Raw genomic sequence first — 23,557 nt, forward strand, 5'->3', positions numbered from 1 at the left:
AGTGCAAGACTGCGCAGACCTTCCTCCTCTAGCAAGCTCACCGGACGAAACGAATAAGCTCTCCTCTGGCCTACACTCTAAACAGGAATGCGCCTATATGGGGAGTAAGAAAGGGAAGTAAGCTCTCCTCTAACTCAATCACTTTTTATAAAACGGGAATGCTCTAGAAGACGTCTTACTCTCTATTTACTCCCTCTAGCGCGCACCCTTTTATATAGAGGTTGGCGCTAGAGAACGGTTTACTCCCATATAGGTGTATTCCTGTTTAGAGTGTACATACACTACCCAAGAGGTGGAACAGAGAACTTGAGTGGAAGTATACACACTAAACAAATTCTCACCCTTAAGGGTGCAAATCGCTGTCCCCAGACGAACACCCTTTTGGGTGCTAAAAAGGGTGCAGAGATCAGCACCCTTCACGGAGGGTGCACAGCATGAAAGTTTAGAGGGCGCGCATCAGTCCAAGGCTTTTGCTTCATGGGTGGATCAACGTGGAGCACCCTTCCAACATGCATTCGTAGAGGTGTTATGGAAAAATAGTACCCTTTAATGAGGGTGCAACCATTACATAATAATAATTGGTTTTGGGGGAAAGGAAATGGCGCAGTATCTGTCTCATATATCGTTGGACACCTGAACCGCGCCGTAAGGGAAGGGATAAAGGAGGGAATGAAAGAAGAAAGAGGTGCCGTAGTGGAGGGCTCCGGAATAATTTCGACCACGTGGGGATCTTTAACGTGCACTGACATCGCACAGCACACGGGCGCCTTCGCGTTTTTCCTCCATAAAGGCGCAGCCGCCGCGGTCGGGTTCGAACCCGGGAACTCCGGATCAGTAGCCGAGCGCCCTAACCACTGAGCCACCGCGGCGGGTCACCATTACATCCTCTAAAGTATCATTAAGTGCAGCTTTCTTTAAGGGTGCTGATCTCTGCACCCTTTAATAGAACCGAACAATTGGAAAAGGGTGTTAGTCTGGGGAGAGCTGATTTACACCCTAAAGGGTGAGAAATTGTTTAGTGTGTACCTCCAGGAGTTGGACTCAAGGGGGAAGAAAAAAGTTGGCAAAATACGCGCGCGCGCATACACACAAACGAACTATAACAGCCGAACACGCTGTGAGACGAGCACTGTGTCCTTCTGAATTCTTCAAAGCGTCCTTAATGACGAGCTGGAGCCAAGAATTCTCGCTCCTTCATTTTTTTTTCTTTCGTTTTGCTTCGCGTCGCGCAAGAAAGAAAACGATAAGAAGGCACCAAAGACGGAACGAACAACTTGAATAATAATAATAATAATAATAATAATAATAATAATAATAATAATTGGCTTTTGGGGAAAGGAAATGACGCAGTATCTGTCTCATATATTGTTGGACACCTGAACCGCGCCGTAAGGGAAGGGATAAAGGAGGGAGTGAAAGATTGGTTTGGTTTATAGGGGTTTAACGTCCCAAAGCAACTCAGGCTATGAGAGACGCCGTAGTGAAGGGCTCCGGAAATTTCGACCACCTGGGGTTCTTTAACGTGCACTGACATCGCACAGTACACGGGCCTCTAGAATTTCGCCTCCATGGAAATTCGACCGCCGCGGCCGGGATCGAACCCGCGGAGTGAAAGAAGAAAGGAAGAAAGGGGTGCCGTAGTGGAGGGCTCCGGAATAATTTCGACCACCTGGGGATCTTTAACGTGCACTGACATCGTTATGGAGGAAAAACGCTAAGGCGCCCGTGTCCTGTGCGATGTCAGTGCACGTTAAAGATCCCCAGGTGGTCGAAATTATTCCGGAGCCCTCCACTTGAAACTTGAAAACTTGAAAAGAAAAGAATGGAAAGATGTACAGAACGGCGGAAGGAACGATAACAAGGGGGCAAGAAGTACAGAGGAATGAAAAAAAAAGGAATTAAAGAAAGGGCGAAGGAAAGAACAAGGAGAGACGGAGAAAGGAGGAAAGACGGTAATAAAGAGAGGGAGGGAGAAAGGGGATAAAAACGAACAAACGCGACTGCAGCGCCTCGACACTGCTCGGCGGGAGCTCGGCTAAGTGTTACGCAGCCTTCTTCTTTCCGGAGAAACCCGAACGGGGCCAGCGCGCTAAGTGCAACATTAAGTGGAGAGCGGCTCAGATAGGAAAGCAAAGGAGACAGCCCGGAGCCCTTCACTACGAGGATGAGGGCGTATTGCAGCGTTGCTTTCCAGAGAAAAGGCGCGAGATTTCGAGCGAGAAAGCTCGGGGACGGTGAACTAACACCCAGAGAGCACACTTATGCCACAAGAAACCGCGATAAAAGGTTCATTCCCCAAGTACGAACAAACTACGGACGTCAAATGCTCAGCTACCTCTTACCATTATTGCTAAATGCTTTGTGTTAGTCTTACAAACCAGTATTTTTGCATCTTATTTCTTTTCCTGTTTTTGTCTGTTTTTATCTCTTTTTTATTTTTTATTTTTATTTTTTTTCCGAGTCAGTTGTGTCTCGCTTATTTTTCCTCAAACGCAATTGTTTTGTTAGTTGCTGCCAATATATGTAATCAAACAAACCTTGAAACCTTGTACGGGGGCGCAATCAAGCTCCAGTGAGAGCTTTTTGTCTGCGCTCCTAACATCTGGATGATGTAAATAAAGATTTCATTGATTAAGCAGCAGACAAGAGTTTCGTACTATTAACTAGAGCGAAAGCTGGCGGCGCTGCATCTCAGCCACCATGGGCGCTCAAAGCATCATGGGCCGGTGAGATTCTTGGTGCGCCACAGTCGTGTTTTTTTTTTTTTTCGGGAACACAGAGTGGCGTTACTGAGATGTCCCCTTCCGTATCCACAGCGCGCCCCGCGCGCAGACGACTTTGGCGCGAACGTATAGTGCGCAAAAGACACAGTAGCGAAAACGCAACAGCATACGACGCCAATAAAAGGTTTCTGTTTTCCGAAATGCCATGAAAAAAACCTCTTAAATTATTGAAGCGACATTTTTTTAAAAAAACGTATTTCTTTTTTAAAAGTGCGCCTGTTAAGCACGAAATATTGATTTTTTTTTTTTGGCGTGCAATACTTGGCCAAAAGGAGAGCGAGCCATCGCTTATTTTGAGCAAACTTTACATTTACACGGTTTTCTTGCTCGTTTGTTGCCATTTGTAGACAGGATATTGAATGTTAGTGCGTTCTTGACTATGGAACAACGTTTGTTTTTTCGTTATTTTTTTTTTTGCCAAAGGTTGCGGTTCTGCAGTCAGTGGCACTCCGCCCCATGATGCTTAGAGCGCCCATGGTGGCTCGAGGAAGCTCCGTGCAAACTCCTATAGGCGGGGCGCCAGATTTCCCTGTAGGTAATAGTAAGAAACTCTATGGCAGCAGACGACGACCCGGACGACAAAGATGGCGGCGGCAGACGACAATCACTGGAAAGGCGAAAACTGCAATTTGCACTTTCCCCTCACCAGTCTTTTGGAAACACCCACGTGTGCGAGCAAGATGACTGGAGTAAGGCGTGGTGTTGGGCCAGTTGGTTCATAGGATTAGCAAATATAAAACTGCGCGAAGCAGACGGGACGGGAGGAGAACACAAAGACGCTCTGTGTCAGCAGGCGCGGGGTTCGTCTGCTGCTAACCGTCTGCTTCACTGACACAAAGCTCGTCGACCTAGACGGACTCTCCTAAGGCACGCGAGTTGCCTAACACTATCTATTACAAAAGTCGAGTTCAAAATCAGACCATACCCCTTCGACCGGCTTTCGCAAACTCAAAACGAAAGAAAGGTATATAACACACTTGCGCCCTTGTGACATTCAAGTAAGTATACCCTTCAAGAGATACCAGTTGAAACGCGAGGAAACTTTGTAGGACAAAAAAAAAAAGAAATAACGGGTAAAGCAAGAACGTCATTAAACGCTCTGGCAGAAAAATGGGCTCCTTTTATAAACGAAAAAAAAAGAGAAACCGGCGCGTTGGTTTGCACAGACGAGCCGACTGCTTCGCGCGTTGCCTACGAAGTACAAGTAGGCATGCGTTCTCGGAATTTTTCGGGCGAAGAAAGATTGCGACGCTTAGAACAATGGCAGAAGCAAGAGCACTCGGAAGAGCTTCGCTCTCAGAGGGGGTTGGGGTGAAATAGAAGTAGTTAAACTCGGTCCCAGTCAAGCTGAAAATCGTTTACGAGGAAAGAGGTGGTGAGCCTTAACTACTTCCCTCTCGGAGAACGGCTCAAAAGAACAGCACCTACACTCTTTTACAACTCAAGAACAAAGCGGCCTTTCTCCGCCAAACGACTCTCTTCCTCACCAGCCTATTAGTGTGACAATAGAGGGAGTGGCAGATGAAAAAGGATAATGGCCCCTCCCTCCATGGTCGAGCATCGTCCCACCCTGCATTGTGACGATATCAAGGCAATGTGAATCGGCCGAAGCCATTGACTAGAAGGGGGTCCTTTAAGGGGGGATAAAGCTGCTTCGCTCTTGAGTTGTATCTGACTATTGGTATTTGGCCGGTGGAAAGAGGCGCCGGAACAGGCGGCTTCATCTCGCTCAAGCTCGACCCCTGAACCGTGAAGAGGGGAAATGGTGGAGGGAATTAGAGAAGTAGATAGAAAATACGTTGGCGCTAGGCGCCGACCAAAGCGAAGACCGTCATATTGACCTTTTAAGCACCCCCTTAAAAAAAAGAAAAAGCTGCGAGAAGGCAAATTTTCTGTTCCACGGCAACAACAACAAAAAAAGGTCGCCACCGTCTGGAAGACGTTGAAGTAGCGAGCGTTAGCTGTTCGGTTTACTAGACGAAGAAAGCGAAGAACGCGCCGCTCGTCTCGAGAGACGGAATGTGTAAATAAATAAATAAATAAATAAATAAATAAATAAATAAATAAATAAATAATACCCTTTGAAACGGGGTGGATTGCCACCATGCTCGGCTACACGTGCACGCACGCCGCCTAGCGGAGCGATCGACCCCTAGCGCCATCTATCAAAGAAATTACGATGCACATCTACCCGTTGCCGAGTTACACCCCCTCAAGATACGTCTCAAACGGAATTTGCTTCGTTTGGGGGGTCAATGTGAGCCTAGAATTCGGCTTGCGCTGCGATATGGTAACGCTTCAATTAGTAATTGCATTTTCACATTGTTTACCTATTATTTAATAGTAGTTTTAACTTCTATACCACAATCCGCAAGGTTTTATTTGCCTACCAAATTCGGTACACACACAACTGCCCCCGCATGGGTGCCCCTTGTTGTCGGAGTATATATAGCGGAATGATGGCATGCACATACAGCAGTGCTGTAACGGGACAGTTTTCCTACCCGTTCTAGGATACTTTTTTTGATGAGGGGGGAAAGAGATTGGAGGGCACAACCAATTTTAATGGCCGCCATCTTGGATACGAGAAACCGAAACTACGCCGCCATTTCGACCGTTGACGTCGCACTCATAGTTCCACCTCTATCCACCATACTGGACTGTGACGTCATCATTGGCATGCGGTAAGTGGTTGTTTCTACGATGCTATTGTAGATGGCGCTGCAAGTCTCATTGCGAGATGTGCTGTTCACTAGTTGTTGCCAGATGGCGCTGTGATCTCAGGGTGGCACGAGGCTGAACGAAATCCCGAAACGTGACAGGAGCGAACGCTCTGTAGAAAAAAGACCGGAAAGAAAGTGACAGCCACATAGAGCGAATGGGAGCACGGAAGGCATACCACTACAACCACAAGAGCAGCAGAAAGGGGAGGAGGAGGCTATTGACCTACAGTACAACGCCATTATTTAAGAGAGAGTCGTCGCTACAATGCAGCCACCCCTGTCTGTGATGACCGGAATAAAAACTGGGGGGAGGGGGAGGAGTGTTCACGGTGGGGAACACAAAGACGAGACCGAAGAAAATGAAGCGTCTGCGTAAGAACAAGGCGAATAGACAAATGACAGCCCTGAAGCCTGCTGGAAGCGACGTCCTCTAAGAGGGGGGGGGGGGGGGTGCCGATTGGGGGAGAAATGATCAAAGAAAACGCAGAGGAGCGATGGAGAGTCATCGAGGCGACGGTGTGAGCGCGCACCGAGGCTAGATCCCGTGCGCCGCGAAAGAAGCAGGGGGTGTGCAGGACAGGAGGGGGTTACAGCAGGGGGGGGGGGGAGCGGCTGCAGCGCGCAAGCAGAAACAGCAGCAGCAGCAGCTCAGTGACTTCCTCCTCGGCTAGCCGCCGACCGCCGCCGTTGCCTCTTGGGCCCGCCAATCTTGTTTTCCTGGAAGAGCGATTAGCGGCGGCGGAGCGCGCCCGCGCGCGAACGAACGACCACGCTCTGTCCCCCTCTCCCGAGCACTCCGCGGTTCCCTGAAAACCCAGCGGGAGAGTCGCTAAGGGGGGCGAGGGGGGAGGGAGTCACTCGGAAACGGACGTAAGAGAGTTAAGGGAGACAGATAAAGAAAGCAAAGGATTGGTTACGTAGCACGTACTGACAGCAGGACGACCCGCCGCGATTCACCGCCGTCGCCCCAGAAACGCAAGACAAGATCGGCGCGCGTTTCTTTCTACCGCTGCCCCCCCCCCCCCTCCTCCTCCTCCCGCTACTATCTCAGCACCCCCTCCCTCTCTAGCCAGGCGCTCAAGACCTCTCGCGACTCTCCGGCGGCATGCCGGCTCGACTCAACTGCAGAGACTGTGGGAAGGCTGTCCTGTGGAAGTCGTGCTTTCTCTTCGGGTCTGCTTCGGGTCTGGGAGCGGCGTCATCGGGAGGAACAGCGGCATTCGGAACGCCTCTCCCCTTGCCCTTCATTATTTGCTTTTTTTTTTTTTGCGGAGCGCGCTCTTGTAGAGAGTTAAGATGGTGAGAAGGCACTCTACCCTAAGGCCCCTCCAACTCCACCCTCACAGAAACCCGGCGGCGGTCAACTTATCGGCCTTCTACGTCTTCCTCGAGTGGTTCTGCGAAACACGAAATAAAAGGAGTGGAAGGGCGCGAGGCGATTGCGGCATTCGCCGAAACGATGCTAGCGACCGGTCGTTCCGCGCCTCTCCGCGAAAGGAACCGAGTCCACTCGGTTGACGCAAAAAGCCGCTTGGTCGCGAACTCCGCTTGGTCGGCTGACGCAAAGCCTTTCGGCAAACTCTACCGAAACCCGTTGGCCGTGCTCGCCCGCTTAATATTACTCCATCGCTGTTTCTCGGTACGACGCTTTACGTTAGGGCATTCCAGAAAGCGGCGCGAAAATTTGGTCTCGGTTCGTGACGAAAGCACAGCGCACAGGACAAGGCGAGATAAAGAGAAACACTAAACGAAAAAGAACAATCGCTGATCTCGCAACAGGAACTCAGCGCAGAACGTGTAGAAAAACGCAGCGTTCGGGTCTACCGTTTTTTTTTTTTCTCTGATTTCGCCTTCTTCCTTATCTATTCCTTTACTCTTCCTATATTTCATTCTCTGAAAAAGAAGTGTAATCACCCTTTATCACGTCTTGTGTGATCGGAGTAACTCGGGTAAGTTCGGAACAGCGTCGCGCCAGCTGCAGCCAATGGGAGGAGGGCGTCGCGCCAGCTGCAGCCAATAGGGAGGAGGGCGTCGCGCCAGCTGCAGCCAATGGGAGGAGGGCGTCGCGCCAGCTGCCCACGAGTGGAGAGAGGACGTTGAAGAGCGAGAAACGCCGAGATTGAACGCATGCTTTCACACGTCTCTACCCAGTTAAACCACCTCATAACCCTACCAGTTTTTTTTTACTGTTGTTAGTTAATGACGTCACCACGGGGCGACGATGACTGAGGACAACTGCGCACAATTTTACTTCTCAGTGAAAATCGAGTGTTTGCCTCTCTGCACCTGTGTTGATTACTGTTCAGCAGCGAAAGATGAATTTGCTGACGAGGATTCGATTAGAGACTCGTGACGTCATGAGCTGAAAGGACTTCGTGATCACCGTTTGAAAGTGAATCGCGGTGTAGATCCGCGTTAAAAATCACTGCAGTGTACCCGTTAAAAAGGTCAGTAATAGAGGTAATAGAGATACGCGTACTGCTGGTCTTTTATGGCTTATAAAATGCCCCGATTTCACTGATGATGGTTTATATGTCCTTAAAACGCCGTATCCTATTGTCGCGTAGCGAGCTTCGCAGGTTTCGTGCGCCAGTTTTTCCAACAAGCTGAATGTGTTCTTCTCCCCGCGGTGCGACTGTTGCTGTCTTTGTGCTCGCTGCTGTGCGGGGAGCCATTAGAGGGGCTCACAGCCCGACATTTGCCAGAGCCGTTTTCTCTCCGGCTCTTTGTAAGCAGGCGTTGTGCGGCCCCCTCCCCGGCTTTGTTCGAATGCTTAGTTAGAGTAAAACGCACTGAGACCTACGGTTAGCTGTCTGCAGGGGGACAATGTCTCCCAAGGCCGTGTCCGAGACACCAGAGCGGGCGCGCGGACCCCCCGTGGTTTCCAGGAAAGTCGCGCGAAGTGATTGCTTCGGGCAGCCGACTGCCCGGCGGACCAGATGCGTCGGAGACGAGCCGCGAGGGCTGAGAGCGCGGACGGCGGGTCGCGTGGTGCACCGACTGGGAGGTTTGCGTTCCCTGTGTTTCGGATGTCGTTTTGTGTGTTTGTATCTGTGTGCCAAGCGGAAATGCGCGCGTCTTCGTGGAATTTACGCGGTGCTCTCGAGTAAACAACCTCGTGGGCACCGGCGTGCTATTGGCTGCTTTCGTTTTAAAGAAATCATTCTCATTGGCCTCGAGAACAGCATTTCCGATTGGTTACTAAAAGTGTCCCCAGGATCCTGGGCAAACATATTTAAGAGGGGGTTTTTGGCGCGAGGAACGGTGGAGAGGAACGGCTGCGGTCCTGCTGCTCGGGACCTCTGCTCGGAAGATGTTGCGCACCCCTTGGTATGACTGACGGCGTTATTATTTACTCTTAGAGCTTTGTATCAGTTTGTTGAGTTTAAATGATGTTTTGCACCCGTTTTAAATAAACGAAGTTAATTCATGCTACTCATCGGCACCTGCTGGTCAACTTCGAGGTGGCGGAGCGACCGTTCCGTCCCGACGTACGCTTCGTTACACTATTATACAGGCAAACCTGAATCTGACCTAATGCAGTGTCCTTTTTAAACCAACCGCTCCGTTGCATGGAAATCGGAAGAAGGTATACACAACGGGCAAACATTTCCACACCCCGGAACACCCAGATATGAAAGCGATAAGCAATGCAACAAGAGAGCAGATTGAGATTGCCGGCGAGGTTCGCTCTCCTGCGCGCTCTCCAAAAACAGCGCGGACTGCGAAGTCACCTTTCCCAAAGTACACACTAGGCAGCGATTGAGCAACGCGAGGTGACGGAAAAATAAAAGGCGCCCAAGCGCTAGCAAGCAAACACCTTTCGCAACTGCCGGCACGCGCCGCAAGCCAGCCCAGAGATAGAAGTAGCCGGAATCTGCGCCGCGAACCAGCACGCCCTCAGAGACCACTACAGTCGGATACAAGTCAAGACAAAAGCGGCTTTTCCCCCATCGAAGAACCTCCCCCTTCAGCCAATGGCGTCGGCCGGTTCTCATGACCCTGGTCTGCTTGAAAACGCAGGGAGTGGCAGATAAAAGGGGGTTGTACCCTCACGCTGCTTGTCAAGAAGAGTATCTCTCTCTTGCACTGTCAAGGCCACTCCCTGTATTGTCACGCAACTCAAACCGGCCGGCGCCATTGGCTGGAAGGAGGTCCTTTAGCAAAAAAATTAAAAAATAAGTTAAAACAATGCTTTCGCCTTCAATACACGTAAGTGTTAAGTGTCATCCGTAATTTTCTTTTTCTAGAAGATCAAATTAAACACGCTCTTCTAAGCGCTGTACACGTAACACGACCGGTAATGAGATAGCCAATGTACCTGAAATGACAGCGATTTTTTCAAGTCCTGTACCCGTTTCTGCCAAGCGTAAAATATGGGCGCAGTCGGTGGTATCAGCGGTCACTGATAAAAGGTACTTGACGCAGGTTATTGATAGCCTCTCCAAAGCGTCCCTAAACAGCTTTCAAGGGGGGCAGTCTACCCTTACAAAAATGGTCTATAGACAGTCTCTAGACTTCTTATAGCCTCTATTGCATTCCTATAGACATTTATTTTTGTCCATTCATAGTCTAAAGACTTTCTATAAAAAAAGTCTAATAAAAGTGTATGGCCATAAATCTATAGATTGTCTATAGACTGTCTATAGGGTTTCTATTGACTATAGACTGCTCTCTAGGATTTGTTTATAGAGAGCCTATAGACTTTATAGACAGATGTCTATGGATAGTCTATAGACTGTCTAAAGAAATTTTTGTAAGGCTAATAGTCAATCAAATTAAGCGTACCATTCTAAGCGCTTAACGGGTAATATGACCCCTACAAAGGACGAAATAGCCAACAGTGATCGTGCCTCGAATTCAGCGCCCTTGTCGCTGACCGTATGGTTTGGCTGTGCGGTCGACGGTATCAGTGGTGATCGATAAGAGCCAACTGATACAGGTCGCTGAGAGAACTTGGGACTTTCCCTCGCGCGTCTACGAATAACTCGACAGACTCTTTACAGTTGCTCGAATTAATCGCGCCACTGCAAGTGCTTGACAAGGAGTTAACGGCTCCACTTGAAGTGACGCGGTTTCGACGGTTGCGAAACGCAAAAGGCGCCCGTGTGCTCTGGGATGCCAGCGCAGACTAAAGAACAGCATGAACCCGGACCTAGTAGATCATCTACACCAATTATTCGTCAAAAACCTTGATGCCGAATGGTTTGCTGTCAAGCCGCTTAGCTCAATACCTTCGGCCCGTCTGCCATACCGCAGCTGGATTCCTACAGGTCAGGAAAGAACTGGAGGCGAGGATTCTGGATGTCGAAAAATATGCCAGCGAACGACTTGCACTTTCGGCTAAGGTGGCGTTTTTTGTTTTTTTGCAGACGGCACAAGCATCACAGCGCTATCAAAAAGGGAAATAATAGAGTAATAAACAAGTAACGGAACCGTTAGTAACAACCCACAATCCCGCGGGCCGCCAGTTTTGAGTGACGTCGCCAAGGGGGGAAAAAAAAAACACGACTCTCGCCTTTTACTTTCTCATCGCGCCGCCAGCGCCATCTGTCGAGAGTGGCTCCCAACTCACTCTCCCGCCCTCTCCAGCACGCGCTCTCTGTAGAAGGCGCGCGCCACAGAGAGCCGTTTGTAAACACGCCGTTATCGTGCACGCATACGACAGTTTACGAATAGCCAGCGGCCGACGACGACAACGCATTCGGCGGGAAAGGATCTAGGCGAGAAAAAAAAAAAAGACTTGGACGCCCCAGCGGCAGGAGGCATAGAGCTCAACGCGTGCCCAGTGGCCAGCCGCAAGATCCGCCGAGTGGCGTGCGAGTTCGCCAAGAAAAAAAGAAAGAACGAACAAATTCAAGATAAAGGAGCTTATTTGTTTTCTTTTTCCTTTCCGCTTATTTTCTTTTGTGCCGCTTTTCGGGCGTGCTTCTGGGAAACGCAGCTGGGGTTTGAAGCTTTCTCTCCTCCTCTCGTGCGTTGTGCGTCTGGGAACACACGCGTTTGCGCGGAGATCGCGCATGGGGCACGTTGGAAAAAAAAGAATGCATAAAGGAAACATCCACAATAGCGGCGGTGAAGAGATATGCGCAGAAAGCGGCAAACGACGATGCCTTTTTTTCCTTGATGGAATCCAGCAGCTTCAGCCAGCCGCAAAAACAAAACAAAAAATACGAGCTGCATATGTTCTAGTTACAAGACCGAACGAAAGACGCTCGCCGAACACCACACAACCAAATGGGACAAAAAAAAAAAAGCTTTCTGTTGTTGTTCTAGTTCCTGCTGGCGACGACACCGGTCGACCCCATCAAGTCCATCGGCGCCAAAAGCTTCCGGAGTAGATACTCAAGATGGCCACACGCCGTGACAGGCACCGGAATGATTTACGAGCTTGCGAGCCGGAGATGAAACAAGAAATTCTCCGTACCACGAACAACGCCGTATGTTTGTTTAGTCTGCCGCGTTGCGAGCCGCGCTTCACGGCAACGTTCTTTGTCGTTGTTGTAATCGAAACGTTTTTTTTTGTTGTTGTTGCTAGAATGCAAACATTCCGTGTTTAGTTACACCCCCTTGTCTAGTGTTTTACGGATGCTGTGAAAAAACGTCCACGCATTCGTATCTGTACTAACAGAGGACGAGGTAGGTACCAGCGCAGACTGCGCACTGCGAAACCTGCTTCTGCGCAAAACTTTTGCAGCGGCCGGTTCCAATTCTACATCACGTTGAGAGGTCACAGTAGACAAAAATGAACGAAACAGCCAGTAAGAAGTCACGAAAGTAAACGATGCTCTTAGAAAAATACGCCACCAAGAAAGACGGATTCGCTCAGCGCAAACGCGTCGCGCCTTTCTGGAAAAATTTTCTGGCTCGACCAAAAAAATCACGCAACATTGTATCGCCCTCTGAATAACCCGGAGGTCAACGGAATCAAACTCAACGTCCAGAAAGACGAATAAAAAAAAGCAAGAAATGCGTCCCTTACAAGAACGCATTAAGATTCGACATACTCTCCTGTAGAGGATGCGTGCAGATGGGTTTCAGTTCAGGAAGCCCGCACAGGCCTAACCTCTCTCTCTGCGTTCACCGTTGATGTGGCGCGGCGCGCACTGTGCATCGGGAAGAGGTGGGTGCGATCCGGATCTGCAGGTTTCTTCTACGGAGCAGGCATTTGCATGCACTGCGGGTAGCGAAGGGTTAAGAAAAAGAAAAGAATAAGCTACTCAAACCCGTCTACGCCGCGCTCTCCCCCCCCCCCCCCCCCCCTACGTAAGGAGGAGGGTTTTTCTCCATCCCGGAACTGCCGTCTGTCTTTACGCGCTTAGACTGGCTGCAGGCATTTCAGCGCACTGCTCATAAAAAGAAAAAAAAAGAAAATAAAAACCTCTGTGCTTAATCCGGATATACAAGCAGACTTATCAGTCAATAAAGATGTTTTTACTACTGCTACTACTGCACACCGAAAAACTTTTCATAACATAATTTTTTCTCCTCGCCCTCAATATGCCACCGTCACTTTCTCTGCTGTGCAGGGGAAAATATAAGCTCCTTATCATAAGCAGGAAATTATTAGTCGCGATGGAATTATCAGTCCGAGTTATAATTGTAAAAAAACTATCAGTCCCAAATAGGGATACTGCTCAGAGCGGTTATCATGTCTCCTTTTATTTACGTTATAGTTAACGAAAACTTGTGTTCAACCGACTTACCGGAACTAAGCACGTGCCCTGCGCCTCGGCCCGAATAAACAACAAATATAACAATACAAACACAACAAATACACGAACGGCCAATTACAAAGAAATGAACAGGAAAAACTAAGTGCACGAGCAGGGAAGAGAATTTTTCATGGCTGAGTTTTGTAAGAAAGGAAGAAAATACGTAGCCAGCAGCCAGCGCCTATTCTCGATTTCGGCAGCTACAAGGAAATACTACATTTAGAATTCCGTGCAAGGAGATTCTTACGCGTTATCGCAAACAAAACTCGAAGCGCGGTTTAACAACTCGAAACGGATCGCACACAGCAGTTATAGGCAAAAACGCGTTAGAGTTTGACGGCTGCGAGCAAAAAAAGAAATATATAAACTGCTCTGCAGTAACGACAGCACCGAGAACGAATGCGGCAAGGAAAAAAAAGCAAACAAACAAACAACCAACGTGATACGTTGCGACAGGCCCGCGCTTCAGCAAGTGTAAACAGCTCCTGGAAACAGATGGAACAGAATGGGGGCAACACCCTGGATATGTGGAGGTTGTCGCAACTACGCTGCAAGCGATGCTCGCAGGCGGAAATTTCTATTGTAACGGATGATAGCCGATGGACAGATGAAAGACGAAAGAGGGGGGCGTCCGGAGCAAGAAAGCACCGCTCCACTTTCGTAATAAACCACGGGCACTTTGGAGGTGGAGTCAATGATCTTTCAGATGCGCGTTGGAATCGAACGCTATGGCGTTCAGCATTCTGTATGTCTGAACGGCCATTCTGAAAGCGGCCCATCCTTAAAAATTTTTTTAGTCAGTCTATAGATTTCTGTCTATAAAGTCTACAGACTGTAGACAAATCCTAGAGAACAGTCTATAGGCAACAAAATCCTATAGACAATCTATAGATTTATGGCTGTACACTTAGTGGACTTTTGTCTATCGACGGTCTATAGACTATGAATAGACAAATAAATATATATAGGAAGACAACAGAGTCTATAAGAAGTCTATAGACTGCCTATAGACCATTTTTACAAGGGCGATGCCTCGAATGCGTACGGTAGGCCTTAGATTGCGAGTACGGTTACTCCAGGTAAACCTACATCATCTACATGCTATTAATCATCATCATCACGAGCTCAGTTCTGTCACCACCATCGAAAACTCGGTGGTGACGGTTCTGTCCGCTGTAGAATTAAATTTCAATCATTGCGAATCAACAATGCCGGCGCAGACACGAAGCTTCCGGATTGACGGTGCGCAGATTAAACATGGCGGCGCCCCCAGCGAATGCACGTTCCGAAGTCGTCTGATCGAGGACGCGGCCTGAATAAACTTTGCGGCGCCGGCGGCGTGCACCTGTTGAAGTCGTCTGTCGAGGCCTGATAGCAATTAGTGCCGTTCGACTGCTTCTTGTTTTCTTTTTATTTATTAACCCTCGGAGCTTCGACTCGCTCCGGCGCGGGCTGGCAGTTGATTAATCTTCGTCTGCTCTCTTTTCATCCGCCTGTTTCGAGTCGTCTGCGCGGAATAAAGTCGCAAAACGAGCCGGTAATTACCGGAGCTATAGGGCGTTGCAGACAACGAAAGTTTGCGCCATGTTTGGCATGTTTGAGCGCTCAATGCTCGCCTGTACGTACAATCTGTAATTCTCCGAACGCGACTTCGAAACGCTAGCAGACGAGCACCGGCCTACGCGCGCGTCTAATTAGGTGCATGAAAGAATTAAGAATTAGATCAGCGAACCTTTCTTCACTTATTCAAGCATCCCCGTCATCCATCATTACATACCCTTTTATGCCCTGAGGCAATAAATATCGGTTTAAAAAAAACAAATGCACGCGCTGACTGAAGGAAGAAGATGTAAGAACACGATACAGCATAGGAGTTGAACATTGGAAATAAATGCGCGCATCGATAATGACCGACGTTCCGTAACGACAGTCTGCCGTTTTGGTTACTTCCCGAGAGAAAAAAAAAAAGAGAAATGTTTATGCTTAAAAGTATTACAAATGTTTTTGTACATAGAGATCTGAATGAAGCATGCCTTTCGACTGTTGATGATTTGGTGTTCGTTGTGCAGTGATCGTGCCTTCATTCTGTAACGCCGTCTCACCTGTATGGATGGATGATAAGGGCATTACCCTTTGTATCGGGCGGCAGCTTGCGCCACCTAGCGTATACTTCCCCCCTTGTTTCTGACACGATGATGGTGACGATGATATGTGATATTCCCTCAGTATTGGGTAGGTTCACGACTGCGCCCGAGCCGGGAACGTATTTCGCTGTGACCGCCACCTGTACCACTATACGTAATACAGCTAAAACTAGACTTAACGAAGCGAAGAGCAACAACGAAGAACTTCGTTAAATCGAGGAATTCGTACAATCGAGGAATACATTTTTCCGCCTTTCGAAATCTGAAAATCGTAACGTGGCGGCACCCAAAAGCTACCGCCGCATCGTATTTGCCGACCATACCCGCGACTGCGTGTTTGAAGAGTACGCGAAAGCGGCCCGAATCGCTTGCGCGCGAAAGCGCCATCTGGTTAGAACGGACTCGAATCCAACGTGGGAAGCGCAGACGACTGCCGACTCCATTGTTCCGCCTGCGCTATGCAGCCCTGTCAAAACAAAAAACCAGGGCCGTGACTTGGGCGCCTATGGGTATTACTGCTGGCACGCTGCCAACAAGCTACGAGACATGGTGGGCAAAATAAGCGAGAAATTGCCTCTTTTTTGTGCTCATTTATTCCCGCAAGAACTTCGTTATATCGGGTTTAGCGGTCGTTTGTTTCGTTATATCGGGTTTAGTGGTCGTTCGTTTCGTCATTTCGGGTTACTGAGAACATTGAGTCCTAAGGGCACTTAAGGGTAAAATTTCAGCTAACTCTGTATACTTTAGTCATGCGCGTTGTTTCCTTTCCTACCCGAATGTACACATTACGATAATGTTTTTGTTTACAGCTTATTGTTGTTCAGTATATTTTGCTTTGTTTATCCGTGTTCCCTATTTCTATTGTGATAACTTTGTTCATTGTTCTGAAAGTGTGTTTTTTCCTCTCCATTTGGCCACCGTGTTCGATGTATTATTCGGGGTGTAGGCCTCGTCTTCATCCTTTATTTAGCCTCACCTCGAGAGCATATTCTATAATATGACCAAATAAAATACTACTACTACTACCTTGCCGGGAAATCAAAATTTGTTCGTTAGACCGGGAAGTTCGTAAAATCGGGCTTCGTTAGATCGAGTTTTAACTGTAATGGAAACAAGTATAAAGTTCGCGCTTTCTGTTTCGTGCTTCAATTTTTGGAATAAGTCGATAAATATATTTTTTAAGCGCTGGTGTTTCGAGGATGTGCTGCCCCCTTCCTGTTTGTTGCGAGTGGACGGACATCAAGCAGTTTGTCAAGGTCCCCCGCGTGTCCTTGAAGGAGGCAAGGCGGAATCGACTCACAAAAAGCTACGGTCGACCGCGCTTGCGAGCGAGCGAAGAAGGGAGCACGAAATGAAAAACAGTAGTGAAAAACGGGATAGAGCAAGGCCGACAGTCGCCCTTTTCTGTTCGCGTCTCTTGAAGCATTCTGCAACCCCCCCCCCCCCCCCCCCCAAACCGTTTCCTTAGCACAAAAATAATAACGCACAGCTCTGCCTACAGTGTCATTATTATTAATTCGGTAAGGGTCTGGTACTGAATAATGCATTGTTGTGACTTAGCAAGAAATTTTGTGTAAATTTTTGAGCCTCACAGCCAACGTACGAGCAAGTTTCCTACGTTGCTGGGCCTAATCGCGCAAGCCCTTGTAGGCTTTTTACTGGCCCGCAATCCCTTCTCAAGAAAGTCGTACGATGCAATAAACTCATGCAGTTTGTCATACAAATGTCGTACAATTATCATAGAAATCATAGAAAATTATTATACAAATGTCATTCATTTTTTACAAAATCATACATTTGTTTATGGAGGAAAAACGCTACGGCGCCCGTCTGCTGTGCGATGTCAGTGCACGTTAAAGATCCCCAGGTGGTCGAAATTATTCCGGAGCCCTCCACTACGGCACCTCCTTCTTCCCTTCTTCTTTCACTCCCTCCCTTGTCCCTTCCCTTACGGCGCGGTTCAGGTGTCCAACGATATATGAGACAGATACTGCGCCATTTCCTTTCCACAAAAACCAATTATATTATATACATTCAGGTCTCATACAATATCATACAAACTGTAGACATCGTATGACGAAGCCTGTACGAGGTTATTGCACCATACAACTTTTTTTCTTCAGCAGGTATATCTTGTATTTTAACATCTTGTTGGAAATAAGCGTTGTTATTATTACTATTATTGTTATTATTATTATTACAGAGTACCTCTCTTTCCAGTCACGGCGAATGCTTTCACCCACTATTGTGGACGTTACTCATTTTACCAATGGCCGTCCCACGAGCGTTGTTAAATACTCCTCAGTCCAAACCACACAAAATATTGTTTTTGAATCAGGCTGCTGCAGAACACTTGCGAATAGCAGGACCTTATTAAACCTTGGACGGCTTCAATATAATTTGAATCTGGTTAATTCGAACTTGCGCCTATTGCGATCTTGGTCCGATCAGCATCCCGTGTGATACGGGAATCCCGATCTTGCTCCCATTAATTCCAGCGCCTGGTTTATTCGAAAAACGTTTCCGTCACTCGACTACTGATCCGGAGTTCCCGGGTTCGAACCCGACCGCGGCGGCTGCGTTTTTATGGAGGAAAAACGCTAAGGCGCCCGTGTGCTGTGCGATGTCAGTGCACGTTAAAGATCCCCAGGTGGTCGAAATTATTCCGGAGCCCTCCACTACGGCACCTCTTTCTTCCTTTCTTCTTTCACTCCCTCCTTTATCCCTTCCCTTACGGCGCGGTTCAGGTGTCCAACGATATATGAGACAGACACTGCGCCATTTCCTTTCCCCAAAAAACAATTATTATTATTATTATTATTATCATCGAAGTTAAGTCGCGGAAACAAGCTCACGCCTGATTGGCGCATTTTCAGCTTCTCGGGTGGATTGTTTATTGGGATACACCACCGCTCTCAATAACAAAAAATGATAACAGAAAGAGAAACGTGTCTACGGGTGTAACTAAATAGTCGTGGTGATGATATCGCAGTCGACCCCAGAGACACCTGTCAGGAACTGCGGGCAATGCCCACTCCGCCGAAACTTGGTCGCTAAGGTTGTCAGCGCTGTCGCATCGTCAAAAGAGTGATGTAGGACAGGCACGTGCATCCACCGTGCTTTCGCGACTACAAAAAAAAAAAAAAGGTGCGGGTCGCCTATCTGCCAGCAACAAGGGAACGCGGGGCAGCTGATACATCGAGAGGCTGTTATCACGGCTCGGTTTCCAACCAACCTCCGAGACAGAGAAATGTCTATAGTCTGTTCGACCACATTACCGCAGCGGCGATTCGAGACGCGAAAGACGACGTTGTGAATCGATAATACTGTTGGCCACAGGCGAGAGATATACTGAAAGTTTGACGTGTGTCGAAATTTCCGGAGCCCTTCACTACGGCGTCCGTCATAGCTCGAGTCGCTTTGGTACTCTCGTTTCCATCTTTCAGTCCCTCCTTCATTCCGTACCTCATGCCTTGACTCGCTTGTCCAGAGAGCAGCGAGACCGTTACAGCGCCTTTTCCACACACAAAAAAAATATTGACCACCGAACAGTTCTGCTTTCACAAGCCGACGGGTCAGCACTTGTACCTGATGTTCACAGGCTCACCTCATCAAAGGATACCAAGAAACAGGCATCATATAACTAACCAGACAAGAAACGCGAGTCTCTACGAAAACATGTTTTCACGCTTCAGTGGCACAATTGCATAACCTGTACTGAAGAGAGGACGCGATGTTGTAAGAATAAGTCCTTTCCTAGAAGTTGCACCCTGAATTAGTCAATTGACGCTTTTAGAAAAGCGCAGATGCTACAGCGGTAATCAAATGACACCGTTAAGTGCTCAGTACTCACTGCAGTAAGTAATGTAGCAGAAGAGACAGAAAGTAGTGAAGTTTTGAAGGTGGAAAGAAAACCCATACACACAGCTGACAGCGTCAGCTTCGATGATGTGCAGGCGGGATCAGAACATTTCACAATCACACGCCAGCAACCGCTGCTGTCAACAACTCAAACGAGAATGAAGACTTAATTGGTTTTTGCTGCGGCGGCGGAACCGTACCAGAGCGCCTCAGCCGAGATTTCACACAAACGTCAGACAACCGAGTGAGTAATGACGACAGGCATGTTGTTAGTGGATGGGCAGTTGGCGAAGGCAGAATTTTTTTCTGACCGCTAATTATCTTCACACCCACGCACGCAGACAGAGAAACTTCAAACTAATGAAAAACAAAGAAAACCGAAGAAACACCATCATCGCCGGCGTATGGCCCGCCGGGCAGAATCAAAAAAGCGTAGAGGCCAGCGGCTCGCGGAGCCGACCGCTAAAAAAAGAAGCTTTTCGCGCGGGCCCCCCAACTATATCTCGGGGCCTGACGTATAACGTGGGCGTGTTGCCCGTCCGGCAGCGTGAAAAACAGTGAAAGAAAAACTGACGCGAACGTCAGGTAATGAAAGCGCACACCGCCGCCGCGTCGGTCTCGCCGGGATAGGTTGACGGCCCGATGTGACCTCGTTCCCAAAACCTGAAACACAAGGGGGGCCGGCGCTCGACTACATCTACCACAGCTTTCGCGAAACAAAGCGGCTCGCATACCGGCCGACGAAGCAAGTGGGCTTCGACCTCGTTTCAAACAAGACAGCGTTTTTTTGTTTTTGTAGTCAACGACTTACCATACGAAAAGAAAGTGCTCAACCGTCTCATCACCGGAAGCTAAGTGATCAAAAGAACACGAATCGCGAAGTATCTACGCGCAGCGACAGTCCTGACCCCGCGTTTCATGTGCACATTGCCAGGCAAAGGCTGTTAACACAGTTGATCAAGACCAGTCGCTGTCTTCCTAGCGCGTCCTCGCAAGAGGTCTCTGACCCCACTCCGCCTGGGGAGGCCAGTTTCGGTACGCCGCTGACAGCAGACAAGACGGTTCCAAAAAGCACGCGCGATAACGTTGCGCTGCTCTTGCGGTCAAGTCGAAGAGGAAATACCCCACACACGCCAAGCCATCGTCATTCGTCGACGTAATGAATAGGATACACGCCGGACGGGTTTTTCCTTCGAACGAGCTCGCAAAACTTGGCCGGGCGAGGGAATTCCCCGAAAAAAGAACCCAGCAGGTTTCTTTTTTTTTTCCCAAGTATCCACTATGTGGGATCACGTATTCGTGACCAAACGTGACGCTGACCACGTTGAATACACACCGCGGGCCCGCAAAGCCGAAGCCCTGCTCCAAAAGAGGACTGCGGTATCCGCGGCGAACCGCCGTAGCAGAGGTTAGGCTTAACGACGAGTACGGCCGTGCCCCGCCGCTGCCGGCGATCGCGCATACAGCTAGCCGCAGCAATCGGTGCGCAGCCGCTCAGTTTCCTCCTAACCAACGATGCTTTCGAGACCAAAAAACTGCTCTCAATGTCGTACAAAACGGTTCGCTTTGTAAGATAACTTGTGAGCCGTGCCGAAGTGTACTACGCGGGTCGTCAAACTTTGGGTCAGCTCTCGCTCAGGCGAGAGGCGCGGCCGGCGCGATTCTCGGAGCTCGCGCGCTCCGCTGACCTTACGAAATCGCAAAGAGAGGCACGAAAAAGCAGAAACTGACCCATGACGGTGACTGACGAAGGCGCACGGCGAAGCAGTCGGCGGAATCCAGCGTTACCGCGCTGCTTGAGCCAGCCCGACGAAGATGATAGCGGGAGCAGCGCACATGCCACCGATATCCACAGCCGCTTGATCGAAGGCCCCGTCCTCGTCGCGGCTAGGACGTATGGCGGCCTTGCGTCGGCCCAATCGATAATCCAGGGTTCGTCGTCGCTGCCACTCCACACAAAAAAAAAAGAACTTTCCAATTCTTTTTCCCCGCAGACAACTTCGGCACAGGAATCGGCAAAAATCCTCCGGCGTCGAAGAGGAGATCGCGCGCACGCACGCACACGAGTGTGATGAGGAGACCACGGCGTCGAGGGAGCACAGTGGGTGCGAACACACCGCCGAAGTCGCAACTCCTGCAGCAGCTACGGCTACGCACGTTCGGCCGGCGAAAAATCACCGGCACAAGTGGGGAGGCTGGGCTCCGCACTGTTCCGACAAGCCAACTTCGCGACCGCCACCGGTCTCACAGTGCTGCTGCTGCTGGGAACACCCTCGCCATCAGCGCCGCTTCGACCTCGGCGCACTCGGCGCAGGCCGCTTCTCCGCCGGTTCTTCTACTGGGAATCCATCCAGAGAACGCTTTCCAGGAACCACGCCAGAGGCGCGCTGCCCTTTCCCTTCGCCTTCACCGCCCGCTCCTCCTCCCCCTCGCTCTTTCTCTTTTCTCCTCCTCTTACTATTTCTTTTTTACCGCTCTCCGTGATCTTTTCTTCCGTCTATTCTCTCTCTCTCTTTCTTTCTATCCCTCGGCGCGTCGAGTGTGTGCTGCTATTCTTTTTGCCGTGATGGGCTATAGTTCGTGTCTTTTTTTCCTCCTCGCTCATTACAACGAACGAACGGGTAAGGGGTGGAGAGGCGAAGGGAGAAGGAGCGGGACGAAGGAGGTCGGGCCGCGCTACTATTTTCATTCGAACTCTTCTTGTCTTGCCCCGTTGCGTCTCTCCTTTTTGCTCCGTCTGTTTACTTCCCAGAAAAACGCGTTCAACGCCGCTGGCTCGCGCGCGCCGCTGCGCGGGTGAGGGCGGTAAATAAAAACGCGCTTACCGCTGTGCGTGCTGCGAGAGGTTGCGTCGGGAGAACTTCCATAAAATAAGGACAACGAATAAAAAAAAACAGACTATATCAAAGCAAGGCGAAAAACGAAATAAAAGAGAATCGTCTGCGAGAGATAGAGGGAGGGAACAGCAGGAGGGCGCGGCAAAGAAAGAGAGGAGTAGGCGAGAGAGAGACACGAAAAGAAAAGCGAAACAAAAGTGCGTTTTTTTTTTAGGATGCAGCGCGCGCGCTTGTGACGTCATAGGTTCGTCACGCACGCAGCGCGCTTCCATTTATCGGCTTGCCGGTGCGAGAGGCGACGTCACGCGCCGTCCGCCGCTGCGGTTGGCTGAGCCCAACCTCATCGTCGTCTGCTCGCGGCGGCAGCGTGCGCGCTTTTTTTTGCCGTGTCCAGCGGGATGCCGCCAGCGACTCCGCGCTGGCGCGTGAATGTTCGGTACGTGCTGGGACTTGTTCGACACCGACCGCGTCTGAAGACCGGTCATTGAAGACTACCTTCTCTGCTTGAGTGGTTAGAGTGGCACCCCGCAGTGGGCGCTTTTACAACGCCGCTTCGGAATTCTTGTTACCTGTCAGGCAAAAAGTAACATTTTTCACGTACAGGAAGGGTTCACGTGGTGGCGTCATGGGCGGGGGGGGGGGGGGGGGGAGCACGCCGTACGAAGGCTAGTTCAGAGATGTATATAGAAAGCAAAACGGAGCAGCAACAACACGTTCAGAAAAGGTTGAAAAGCTGCTAGACATAACCTTTCCTACCCAAGGAAGTGCAAATGAACGGTTGTAAAAGGCGCGTCGGGCTGCTTTGGGTCTCTTTTTATTTTATTTTTCGCCCTGTAAGTCCATTCAAAATACGCTATTGTTGAGTTGAGGCTGGGCAGCAGTGCGGAAATAAACTATCACAAAGGTCTCATAGTGCTTCCCCGACTTCTCTATTGTGCTGCGCTCAAAGGAAAGAGGCATGGTAGGTAGGAGCAGCATGGAATGCCAGCTATCTTGCCCACCGGCCGTGGTTGTGCCGGCTGGGACCAAAGGAAAGATAAAACAAAAATAAAAGTTGACCCTGTAGTGGCGTGCGTCCTTTCAAAGGGCTTCTTTATTCGCCACTCCCTTCCGAGCCGTCTGCCCGCCGCACATCCTCCTCTCCCGTCGTGATCCGGGAGGTCAACGCACTAGGAGAGGCGGACGGCTTGATCGCCGCCTCCGGGATCGCGCGAGATTTTTATTGATCTTTAAATCAATCAGTCGTGCCTGTCTGCGGCTCGGATAACGTGGGTTAAGGAAGCAGTCGTGAAAGGAAAGGAAAGAAAAAAATATTACCGAGAAGGCATGTGTTGGCGCGGGAGCAACGCGAAAAAGGCAATGCGTGTTCGTGGAACATTGTCGGGCGACGACTAGGAGCAAGGGCTTTGTCGTCTGCTAAACTTGTCGCGCGCGCCCTACCCGACAGACGATTTCGAGAGCACCGTCTGCGAGCGGCGAATTTGATGTCGCCTG

At 49.5% G+C, this 23,557-nt stretch overlaps 1 protein-coding gene across 1 annotated transcript in view; it reads right to left on the reverse strand.

Annotated features, from left to right (window-relative positions):
- LOC144101022 (suppressor of cytokine signaling 3-like) overlaps positions 1-21,566 on the reverse strand; it is a 41,640-nt gene extending 20,074 nt beyond the window's left edge. The window contains exon 1 of the mRNA XM_077634016.1: positions 20,958-21,566. The gene's annotated coding sequence lies outside the window, so the exon portion shown is untranslated. The remainder of the gene's footprint in view (positions 1-20,957) is intronic.
- Positions 21,567-23,557: the final 1,991 nt, after the last annotated feature.

Source organism: Amblyomma americanum, chromosome 8, assembly GCF_052857255.1.
Source record: "Amblyomma americanum isolate KBUSLIRL-KWMA chromosome 8, ASM5285725v1, whole genome shotgun sequence".
Classification (NCBI taxonomy): domain Eukaryota; kingdom Metazoa; phylum Arthropoda; class Arachnida; order Ixodida; family Ixodidae; genus Amblyomma; species Amblyomma americanum.